The sequence below is a fragment of the Ochotona curzoniae genome, unplaced genomic scaffold (assembly GCF_017591425.1).
Source record: "Ochotona curzoniae isolate NIBS_2020 unplaced genomic scaffold, NIBS_Ocur_1.0 contig_2692, whole genome shotgun sequence".
NCBI lineage: Eukaryota > Metazoa > Chordata > Mammalia > Lagomorpha > Ochotonidae > Ochotona > Ochotona curzoniae.
This window is the reverse complement of record NW_024465556.1, coordinates 2,511,535-2,519,889: the sequence shown is the minus strand read 5'-3', so window position 1 is coordinate 2,519,889 and position 8,355 is coordinate 2,511,535.

The window sequence follows — 8,355 nt, the reverse complement described above, 5'->3', positions numbered from 1 at the left end:
CATGGGAAAACATAACTTCCCCCATTATAAGAACAAAAAATCATTATGTGAGTTTCATTTATTTTTACATATAGTGGTTTTATATGGTTATATTTGTGGATCTATTATTAAAGGGAAAAGGAGAAAGAGAAGGACAGAGAGAGAGAGAGAGAGAGAGAGAGAGAGAGAGAACAGTGAAAGAGAAGAGAGACAATGACAGTTGAAAAATGTAGAGAGGATGGTAACAGACACCCTTTTGTAATTCCATTGTAAAATGCTACTCAGGTAAGGATCATCAGCAAATGCTAAAGTCATTGGGTAAAAGAATATTGAGATAACATGCATGTATTTTTTCACAAAGCCAAAGCAGCACTATATGTTACTTAATCACAGAAGGGAAAATCACACCTTTACACCAGACAGACCAGGAGTCCCCATGTGTAGCAGATGGTCAAGCTGGCATTTTGAACCCCAGGCAAGTTGAAATGAACATTTCCCTGTGTGGTGCATCCTGTGATCAGTGTGATGTGCAGTGTCTCTGCACAATGTCACCATAACACAGGCTTCCAGCAAGGGTGCAGCCAAACTCAGTTAACAATCTACATCTAACTATTAAAATTTAAAGGAAATAAAGTAGATAGAAGAAAAAGTTAATCATAGCCATAAAAAAATAAATGTTAATGGAAGTATTCTAAAAAAAATGGAAAAATTAAAAGACATCAGAGGAGTAAATGTCCTTTGTTAACAATAAAAAGAATCTTGTCAAATGTATTAATGAAACATGATTGATCCTGATATAAAAAAATCAGGTATTGGGTCCCACACTGTGGCACAGTGGGTGAGGCCACAACCTGTGACAATGGCAACTCATATGGATGTCAGTTCTATTTTACCTTCTCTGTTTTCTATCCAGTTTCCTTACAATGGTCTGGGAAAAGGAATAGAGGATGATATAAGTGTTTGGCCCCATTACTTATGTGGGAAATGTGGATAAAACTCTTGGTTCCTGATGTTGGCCTGGCCAACCCTGGCTGTGGCAGCCATCTGAGGCATGAGCAAGTGAATGAATGATCTCTCTCTCTCTCTCTAAAATTGACTTTCAAATAAAATAAATCTTATTTTTTAAAAAACAAAATGATATAAAAGATTCAGAAATGGAATAAACAGAAGATATAATAACTTAAGTTGCATAAAAGCATATAAAACAAATTGTTGAGGGAAAATCAAGATGGCAGAGTAGGGCAAGGACACATTTATACAGAGAAACATTAGCTAGGGTGAAGCAGAGAGGGCACATTTCAGGAAACAGCAGAGGACAGACCAACAACAGAGGGGCACCACCTGGACACTGACAGACATAGGAAAGCAGCAGCAGAGACAACAGTGTGGTGCTGCAGTGACCAGATACTCCTACGGCAGTTAGCTAATAGTGAACTGAACATCAGTGGCCAGAGTTCTACCAGCAGCCAGGTGGGAAGGGGAGTTTACTGAGAGCTCAGGAGGAGAATGCAGGCAAAGAACTGCCCATCTTGCTGGTTTGTTTGGTTTGACCAGGAGCAGAGACAAAGCAACAGATCCAAAACCAGCCACATGGGAACAGGGTATATTTCACAGCCCAGACTCCCACTAGAGTAAAATCAGGCACCATTTTGTGTAGGGAGGCAAAGGCTACAGGATAGACTGTGCATGCACTAAGCTGGGAGCAAACTCATTACCTGGCTCAGTGACTTGCAATGACGTGGCATCTACAGGTTCCATCCATAATAGGTCTGGGTGGCTCAACAGACCTGTTAGCCAGCAGATCAAAAATCCACCAGGGGCACATTTTGTACAAGTTGGCAAAGGCTTTGAGACTACAGGGACAACAGTACATGCATGCTCTGAGCTGGGAGAAAACTCACTGAGTTCAGTGCATTGCAATGGTCCCACATTGAAACTAATGTTGACTTTGGCATCTTATGATTCAAAATAGGTCCATATGGCCCTCTGACCTAAAGGCCAGCAGGTTCTAGCAAGATCAGCACCAGCAATAACCTAGCTAATTATGACACCAGATATCTCCTTAATATGGCAACTGCTCAAAGCGGATGTAAGAGAAAGGATGCACAGACAACTGTGCAGCCACGGCACAGTATTACAGGAGGTAGAGAGTCGTGAACCAGAAGCTGGGGATACAGAGACTGTGGTGGAAGTCCAACAGAAGAGACCAGACCTGAAACTCACTTGAGGGAGTGGCACAAGTGACTGCAAAAAAAAAAAAAAAAAAAAAAACCTGACAAAAAACAACAGGACTAACAGCAACAAGTAAAATCGAACTTTAGACCTGTAGGTGATACAGCTCAGAAACATGCCCTAAGAAGAAACTGCTAACCAGAAGTACAATGACTGAGAGCAAAGGAAAAGAAAGAAGTAAAATGAATATTACTGAAGACTTCCCTACAAAGGAGCAAAATACCTTGCCAACCTCAGAGTTAACTGAGAAATACATCAGGAAAATGGGGGATACAGAATTTAGAAAACTCATGATACAGCTTCTTATCAATAATGAGAAGCATATGCAGGAGTTCCAGGAATTTAAAGGATATGTCAGACAGAAAATAGCAATGCAGAAAAAAATAAAACCAAATTATTGGAAATTAATGACACAATAGAGAAAATTAAAAATCCAGTGGAAAGTCTCAATAATAGAATGAAGGAGGCAGAAGAATCTCAGAATTGGAAGTTATTTCTTGACACAATGGGGAAATAAACAAAAACCTGAAAGCAGAGCTGTATCAAACTAAAAATAGTATTCAAGAATTAAGAGACACCATTAAAAGGGCAAATATAAGAGTTATGGGAGTTCCCAAAGGTGCAGAAAGAGAAGTTAGGTTTAAACATGTATTTAATGCAATAAGAAGGAAAAATTCCCTAATCTAGAGAAAGAATTGGGAAACAACATCCAGGAGGGTCACAGAACTCCCAACAGGGTTGACCAAAAGTGATCTTCACCACAACACACGATAGTCAAGCTCTGTTCAATCATAAGAAAAAGATCCTTAAATGTGCTTGGGAAAAAATCCAATTGACATGTAGAGGAATAGCAAATAGATTCACAGCTGACTTCTCAAAGGAAACTCTACAGGCCAGAAGAGAATGGAGTGACATATTCCAGATTCTAAAAGCAAAAAATTATCATCCCAGAATAATGTACACAGTAAAGCTTTCCTTTGTCTTTGAAAATGAAATAAAATTCTTCCATAGTAAAGAAAGGCTAAAAGAATACACTTATTCCGAACTTGCCCTACAAATGATACTTAAAGATGTTCTCTTGACAGAGAAGAGGAATAGCACCCACCAAAACCAAAGGCAAATGTGAAAAACATCTCAGTAAAATGACAACAGAAGACTAAATTAATGAACAACCCATTTCTAAAATGACAGGACCAAATTGCCACCCATTCATATTAACCCTGAATGTAAAAGGCTTAAATCAATCAATCAAATGTCATAGATGAGTAGAAGAGACTAAGTCTAAAAACACAAAACCCATCTATTTGTTGCCTACACATCTCACCAACAAAGATCAGTGGAAACTATATGTCATGGGTTTTGAGGCTTTGGTTTTGAGTTTCATTTCTTCAAAACAGTGTTTTCTTCATTAAATTCTTCACTGACTTCATAGATCATACAGTAGCATAATTTTTATTCAAGAAGATTCTTAATTTTCTTTTTCATTTCTTCAGCAACTCATTAGTTATTCAGTAGCATGTTATTTAACTTCATGGCATTGTGAATTTCTAATTTTCTTCCTGTTAATTTTGTGGTTTTTGTTTTAAGGGGATGTGTAAAAACTATGTAATGGAGACTATCAAATCCAGATGTGGGGATATAATGCATTATGCATCTCTACTTCCTGGTCAAAGATGGACTTCCAATGAAACTGTTAAATACATCTTGACAATTGGGTGCTGGACTCTCTGCCATTATCCATATTCACAATGATGGACTGTTTATGAAGAACTATACTATTGCAATAATATAGGGAAACTCAGTTGAGGGGAGGGGGATTGGGGAGAGGGAAATCTTAGGGACTATGGAACTGTATCATAAGATAATAATAATAATAATAATAGTAATAATAAATTGTTGTATCCTAATAAAAACATAAAGTGTGAATTAAACTGTTGTTTCAGTTTCCTTTGTGTGTTCAAAATTTTCATGATAAAAATTTGTAGAAAATTTTCCCTATCAAACCAAAAGAACTGTCATTTATAAAAATAATACTATCTTAAAAAGGATCAAAAGATTTGACTACCACTTGAAATTATCTTAGTGTGAGCACAGTGATTTCTTTTATACTACAAGAAATATAACTTAAATGCCAATAGAATTAAATGATTTTCAAAATAGACTCACAAGAAGTCTTCTTGAAGTTTTAAATCAAATAGGGGCATTTAATATGGAACATGAATATACGAATACATGCAGACTACCAGAGAGGGTGCTCCTTTAGGGAGAAGGGTGTGCAGTCACTGAGAAAGGCAGGCATGTTGGAGGTGGGATCTTTTTCTCATGTCCCCTGAATCACACCTTGTGATGCACCTTGTCTATGCAGCAGAGAGCTGGCCCAGAGCTGAAACAGCCCAGAGGGAAATGCAATCTAAATTTAAATCTCTTCAAAAGTATTGCATGGTGCAAATATCTGGGAGAAGAAGTTGTTCTTAGAAGAGATCAGCGTTATATGAACAGAGACAAATTCTTGTCATTTCTGTATCTACATTACTCAGGTAGTTCCCACAGACTGTCACAAAACAAAAACCAGTGGGAAAGAATTTCTGTATAATTTTCTTTAAGCAGGTAATCATCAGAGACAAAAATGGTGAAAAATCTACCAGAATTAACTTCTGATGTCGGCATTGTACCCTCTGGAGTTCCTGCATGATCTGCACTAACTAAATCTCTGGTGGTTACTTTGCTATCTTAAGAATTCTACTAAGTCTCAGTGAGAATAGCTGGTTTGGTAATCTTAAAAGACATGAGCAGTTTCTGCTTATCAGGGAATAAGAAAAAAAGTCCATCTGCTCCCTTCCAGCTTAAACATGGCATATGGGTATACAGGTGTACTAGTCAGCGTGTGTTTGTGTGTATTTATGTGTGTGAATACAATAAAATTCAGAATCCAGGTCTAATTTTTCTGTAATGCTCATTTTTATGAATTCTTCAACACGTGGATTTCAAAAAATTTCTGCAACAAAATCCCATTTTTCCACAAACCCTTTGAAATGCTCACAAAGAAAATTTAGTATAAGATACTGGCTTATGCAATTATGAAGACTAAGAAGTTCTATGGCATTTGGTCAGCAGGATCAAGAGAACTGGCGGAATGGTGCTCAATTTACATTCAGAGGTTTAAGAGTCAGGAAGTTTATGGTGGAGGTCCCAAAAAGATTTCTGGCTCTGCTTGAGCAGTCAAGAAGGAAAAGTACCCTCTTCAACAGCCTTTTTATTCTATACCGTCTTCAACAGGTTGAGTGATTCCTACTCATGAAACAGGGCAAACTTTTTCATTTGGTCTCCCAATTCAAATGTTAATTTCAGCCAAAATAACTTCCGTAACATATATGTCTGGCCATGCCATGTCATATGCAAGCCAATAGAAAACCTGGTTATCACAGTGGATCCAATTATTTACTTGTGGCTACTTGTCAGAATTTTCTAGTCATGAGAGAAAAGAAGGAAGGAAGGAGGGAGGGAGAGAGAAAGGAGAGGGAGAGGAGGAAGGAAGGAAGGAAGGAACGGAGGGAGGGAGGGAGGAAGGAAGGAAGAAAGAAAGAAAGAAGAGGTCTTTGACCTTTGTAAATCATGTATGTATGCGCCCAGTATAACGGCTCAGTGGTTAAATCCTCACCTTATATGTGCCAGAATCCCATATGGGTGTCAGTTCTAATCCCAGCTGTCCCACTTCTCATCCAGCTCTCTGTTTGTGGCCTGGGAAAGTAGAAGAGGATGGCCCAAAGCCTTGGGACTCTTCACCCATGTGGGAGACCTGGAAGAAGCTCCTGGTTCCTGACTTTGGATTGGTTCAGCTCTGGGATTGTGACCACTTGAGGAGAGAACCAGCAATGGATGGATAATGCTCCTCTCTGTCTCTTCTCTTGTTGTAAACTTGCCGTTCCAATAAAAATAAATCTTAAAAAAAAAAAAAAGATGTGTGTGTGTGTATGTGCATTATTTGTTAGAGGGACCAAGAATAATAACTTTAGCTTTTACCTTCTAGTATGTCCTAATCTGGCTATAAGATCATCAGCCTATAAGGATTAACCTGGGACAAGCATCATCTGGCTTTTCCATCATGTAACAAGTTCTTTGCATTTTGAGTCCAGATAAATGTGCGTTAAAATTTTATAATTTTTGTTAACTTATATCGGGTATTTCTATGTATAATCTTGCATTTCTATGTATTAGAACCAAAATCTCTCAAAATTGAACTTTGTTGCTTGAAATCTTCAGTTAGAGTTTAAAGATTTAGATACTAGGGAGAGAGGTCTTTCATTCATTAATTCACTATTCAAATGGCCACAACAGCCAGGTCCTGGCAAGGCCAAAGACAGGAACTCCATCCTAATCTTTCCACATGTGTGGTAGGGGCTCAAGTACTTGGGCCATCTTCCACAGCCTGCCCAAGCACATTAGCAGGAAACTGGACTGACAATGGGGTTGCCAGTCTCGGGCAATAAAGTGTTGATGTCACAAAAGGAGTCTTGCTTGATGTTCTGTACCAAAACACTGGTCCCTTCACTACATACAGTAAAAATACATTTTTATATTTGAAGCAAATTATACTGATATTTCATTGTTATACTATAAAATGCTTTAAATACAAGCTTTTTCAGGTGCACACATGTATAGGACAAGCATACATGACATATAGCAAAAGAAGTACAGGTAAAGGAAAACACTCATTAAACACATTGCTTAGCACACAGTAAACCCGCAGTAAATATCTGATGATTGAATGAGTCAACAGGAAAAAAAAAAAACACCACTCTCTTGCCAAAATTTTTCTCTTTATCAGTGCATCAAGAGCAATGCTGATAGAATTTTCTACCATAAGAGAAAGATTTTCCTTTGATATTCAAAATAGTAGGTTGCAATTCAGCCATGTTTGACAACTTAGTTGAGTACCTGAAACGTATCTGCTGTAGCTAAAATTTTCATGTTAATTAGCTTAAATTTGAATTTATATAACAATGGATAATTGATGGCTCCCATATCAGACAGTACAATTTCCAGTGCTGTCCCAGTCCGAAGTGCACATTAAAATCATTTAAGGAATTTTAAAAATATATTAAACCCAGATGCATTTTTAGACCAGTTAAATCAGGATGTCAACTTGCTACAGCCCAGGCATTGAGATTTTTGATTTTTTACAGGCTATGGGCATTTTGCTTTTTATTTTTTCAATGTTATTTTTAAAAAGCATAGATAATAAACAAATTACAAAATCATGTTTATGAGTTATGAAATCTAGCCTTTTGTAATGACAATGCTCTTAGACAATCTGGTTATTACTGAAAACTAATGTCCTGGTGGTCAATCTATTGGATTAATTGGGAAAATACTGACAAATAGATTTGTTATACTATGTGCTCCACTTAACCTGATGTAATACTGATGATTTTGCCTCTCCTTGATCATGATCCTATGGTGAGGCAGGGAATAGTTAAAATGTTTGCTAAAGATAACATTATTGATAAGGAACAATATTAAATGCCAAAACTTGTTTTAATGTAACATTCCCAGTAAAATGCTAATTTTTATTCCAATGCATGGCAAATAAGTAACATAGCATGAAGACTGGAAATTCATTCCTTACTTCTGTTTAAATCTACAAATCTAAACCTGAAGACTGAAATACATTTCCGAATTTATGTAAGATTAATGTGGAACAAAGATAATATCACTATCTAATGTTAAATGTTCAGTTAAATTTGATATCATTTAATCAAAATCAGGAAAATCTGCATTACCATAAAGGAAAGAAATGAACATTTTCTGAAGAATAATTTTAAAATGTACCAAGAACCATAAACATTTTCAGACATATTGCTCCAGTAATGCTGAGATGTGTAATCTCTCCTAAAATGCAATTAGATATCAATTTGTCAAAGGTTGCTATCAATAATTTCATTACAGAAAAATCCAAAGCCCTGGAAATAGAGTTAAAATCAACAAGGTGGAGGGTTGTATATATAATAAATTCTTACAATAAAATATTGTGCTGGAATTTAAAATTCTCATATATTAACTAAAGATAAATAGAAATTATTCATGTTATTGTTAAATGTTTAAAAAGCTTGACTACAGTAGGATAGCGTACATATGTGCAGCAAA